Source organism: Mobula birostris, chromosome 9, assembly GCF_030028105.1.
Source record: "Mobula birostris isolate sMobBir1 chromosome 9, sMobBir1.hap1, whole genome shotgun sequence".
NCBI lineage: Eukaryota > Metazoa > Chordata > Chondrichthyes > Myliobatiformes > Myliobatidae > Mobula > Mobula birostris.
Window position 1 is genome coordinate 86,163,764 of NC_092378.1, and position 3,877 is coordinate 86,167,640.

The window sequence follows — 3,877 nt, forward strand, 5'->3', positions numbered from 1 at the left end:
GGAGGGGGAGGATGAAGGGAGGGAGGGGAGGATGAAGGGAGGAAGGGGAGGATGAAGGGAGGGAGGGAGGGAGGGAGGGGGAGGATGAAGGAGGGGGGGAAGGGAGGGAGGGTGGGGAAGGCAGGGGGAGGGAGGAGGAGGGGGGAGGGGGAAGGGAGGGAGGAGGGGGGAGGGGGAAGGGAGGAGAAGGGGGAAGGGAGGAGGAGGGGGGAGGGGGAAGGGAGGAGGGGGGAGGGGGAAGGGAGGGCGGAGGAGAGGCGAGGGAGGATGAAGGGAGGGAGGGGAGGATGAAGGGAGGAAGGGGAGGATGAAGGGAGGGAGGGAGGGAGGGAGGGAGGGGGAGGATGAAGGGAGGGGGGGAAGGGAGGGAGGGGTGGGGAAGGCAGGAGGAGGGGGGAGGGAGGAGGAGGGGGGAGGGGGGAAGGGAGGAGGAGGGGGGAGGGGGGAAGGGAGGAGGAGGGGGGAGGGGGAAGGGAGGAGGAGGGGGGGAGGGGAAGGGGGGGAGGGAAGGGAGGAGGGGGGAGAGGGAAGGGGGGGGAGGGAAGGGAGGAGGGGGGGAGAGGGAAGGGAGGAGGGGGGAAGAGGGAAGGGGGGGAAGGGAGGGAGAGGGGGAGGGAGGGGAGGGAGGGGAAGGGGGGGGAGAGGGAGGAGGGAGGAGGTGAAGGAGGGAGGAGGAGAGGCGAGGGAGATGAAGGGAGGGAGGGAGGGGGGAGGATGAGGAGGGAGGGGGAGGATGAAGGGAGGGAGGGGGGAGAGGGGGAGGGGAGGCGAGGGAGAATGAAGGGAGGGAGGGGAAGGATGAAGGGAGGGAGGGAGGGGAGGAGGGAGAGAGCGAGGAGGGAGATCCAAAAGGCAAAGGAGGGGAGAGAGAAGGAAGGAGACGAGAGGGGAGGGAGGAGGGGAGAGAGAAGGAAGGAGGGGGAGTAGAAGGAGGGAATGAGGGTGGGGGTAGGGGAGAGGAGGAGTGGAGGGAGAGAAGGGGGGAAGAGGGGAGTTGGGGGAGAGAGGGGACGAGGAAGGGAGAGAGGGACGAGGAAGGGGAGAGAGAAGGAATGAGAGGAGAGGGTGTAGAAAGGAGGGAGAGAGAAGGAAGGGGAGGGGAGAGAGGTTGAGAGGGAGACAGAGGTGGGGGGGGAGAGAGGTGTGGGGAGGGGGAGAGATGGAGGGGTAAAGAGGGGAGGGAGGGTGAGAGAGGGGAGGGACTGGGAGGTGGAGAGAGGGGGAGGGGGAGGGCTGGAATGTTCCTTGTACGTTGACCCTGGATAATTTTCATTCAGCTCCTCTGGACGCTCTTCAATGCCAACTCATCATTTCTTAGATAAAGGGCCTAAAACTGCTTACTATACTCTAAGTGTGGTCTGATCAATGCCTTATAAAGCCTCAGCATAACATCCTTGTTTTAAAAAAAAGGACCTAGTGCTTTCCTGGCATATATGACGAATAAACAAATCTCGGGCATCCAGCCAGATACAGATATCAATTATAACAGACATTTTGATGACATACTCTGCCATCTTCATCAGGGATGAGGCCTGCCACGTCTAGCCTAGCGGTATTTAAATCCCTGTAGTCCTGTCCCTTCTGATTAGGTAGACCTCATCCACTCACGTTTCCGCTCTCCCACCTTGTTTACAATTGAATTCAACAAAGACGAAGGTTTCACTCTAAGAAGTGGAATGCAATGGACTACAGGGGTTTACATACCACCAGATAAGCCATGCCCTGGCATCATCCCTGATGAAGATGGCAGAATTTGTCATCGAAATGTTGGTTATAATCAACACCTGTAACTGGTCGGAAGCCCAAGAAGAGTTTATCCCTGTTTTTATAGTCTAGTCCTCTTGAAATGACCATTGCATTTACCTTCTTTACCACCAGCTCAACCTGCAAGACAACCTTTAGGGAATCCTGTACAAGGATTCCAAAGTCCCTTTGCACCTCTGATTTTTGAATTTTCTCCCCTTTTAGAAATAGTCTATGCCCTTATTATGCCTTTGACCAAAGTGCATGACCATACACTTCCCCGCCCTATAATCCACCTGCCACTTCTTTGCCCATTTTCCTCATCTGGCTCAGTCCCCTCTACAGACTCCCTGCTTCCTCAACACTACCTACCCTTCCACCTATCTTCGTTTTGGCCACAAAACCATCAGTTCCATCATCCAAATCATTGACATATAATTTGAAAAGAAGTAGTCCCGAGATCAACCCCAGTGGTTTCAAGTTCTTGGGTCTCTGAAAATCTATCCTGGGCCCAACATTTTGATGCAATAACAAAGAAGGCACCCAAGTTTCCTTAAACTCCTAATGAGGTATAGTCGCTGTTGTGCCTATATCTCATTAGGAGTTTGAGGAAACTTGGTATTATCACCAAAGACACTCGCAAATTTCTACAGATGTACTCTGGAAAGCACTCGAACTTGTTGTATCACTGACAGGTATGGATCGGCCACCACACAGAATCAGAAAAAGCTGCAGACATCTGTAAACTCAGTAAGCTCCATCACGTCTACCCAAAAGACACCTTCAAAAGGCTTTCAAATCTCTTACTAACTCTTCCTTCAGTTAGTCCTGACGAAGGGTCTCGGCCCGAAACGTCGACTGTACCTCTTCCTACAGATGCTGCCTGGCCTGCTGTGTTCACCAGCAACTTTGATGTGTGTTGCTTGAATCTCCAGCATCTGCAGAATTCCTGTTGTCAATGTTTCAGGATCAGCTTCTTCCCCTCTGCCATCGGATTTCTGAACTGACAATGAACCCATGAACACCACCTCAGTGTTTTCTCCTCTCTGTTTGCACTACTTATTTATACATCTTATGGTTTTATTACTATGTATCGCAATGCACTGCTGCTTCAAAACAACAAATTATGCTGATGATATTATGCCCAATTCTGATTCTGAAGTACCCCAAAACCTCACCCTTAATAATGGACTCCAATATATTCTGAGCAACAGAAGTCAGGCTAACTAGCTTAAAATTTCCTTTCTTTTGTGTCCCTCCCTTCTTTAAGAGTGGAGTGATACATGCAACTTTCTAGTCCTCCAGAACTGTTAGTGATTCTTGAAAGGCCATTACTAACATCTTCAGTTATCTCTTTTTGCCACCTGGTTCAGGTCAGTTACCTACCTTCAGATCTTTTCCAGCTTCTTCAAGCACTTTCTCCCCAGTGATAGCAACTACACTCACCAATGTCCCTGTCAATCTTGAACACCATTACCTCCCCCCGCCAAGTAACTTCAGCATTTTGATGCTCCATATTCTAGTATTCCAGTCAATTTAGTCTTGTGTCTCCAAATTTAAGAGATGTTGATGTGGAATTGTAGTCATAAGGACCACCCATCTAGGCTAGGAATTTTTTTGGATGGACTCAACAAGTCAATCTGCTTAATCGAATTCCACAAAATTGTGAAATTCACTGTTCAATCGATGCATAATCCATTTTCCACAAGAACTGTGTCAGAGACAAATTTGCTCAGTTGTTCCGTCAGAGAGCATGTTGTACGTCAAGATGTTTAAACGTATGGATGACATCACTGAACAACTTCTGACTTAATGGCGGTTGGCAGTCGAACTTCCTGTGCCACCAACTGGACTGGAGTATGGTGTAGAGAATTGGGAAATAAAACCCCAACTAGTTCTTTATCAAATGAAAACTAAATTACCCCTATAGCCCTATAGATTGTAAATAATGAAAGACAATATTGTGAACTAAATTAAAGTCAGTTCCCTAACTTAATTTGAACTGAAGACTATCAACCCCCAAAGACAGGAGTGATTTCTTTCAACCTTATACGCTTCACAATGTAATAGAATGTGTTCAACTGTTTCATGATGATGATAACACCTACACACCCCAGGATGATGTTTTCCAAGA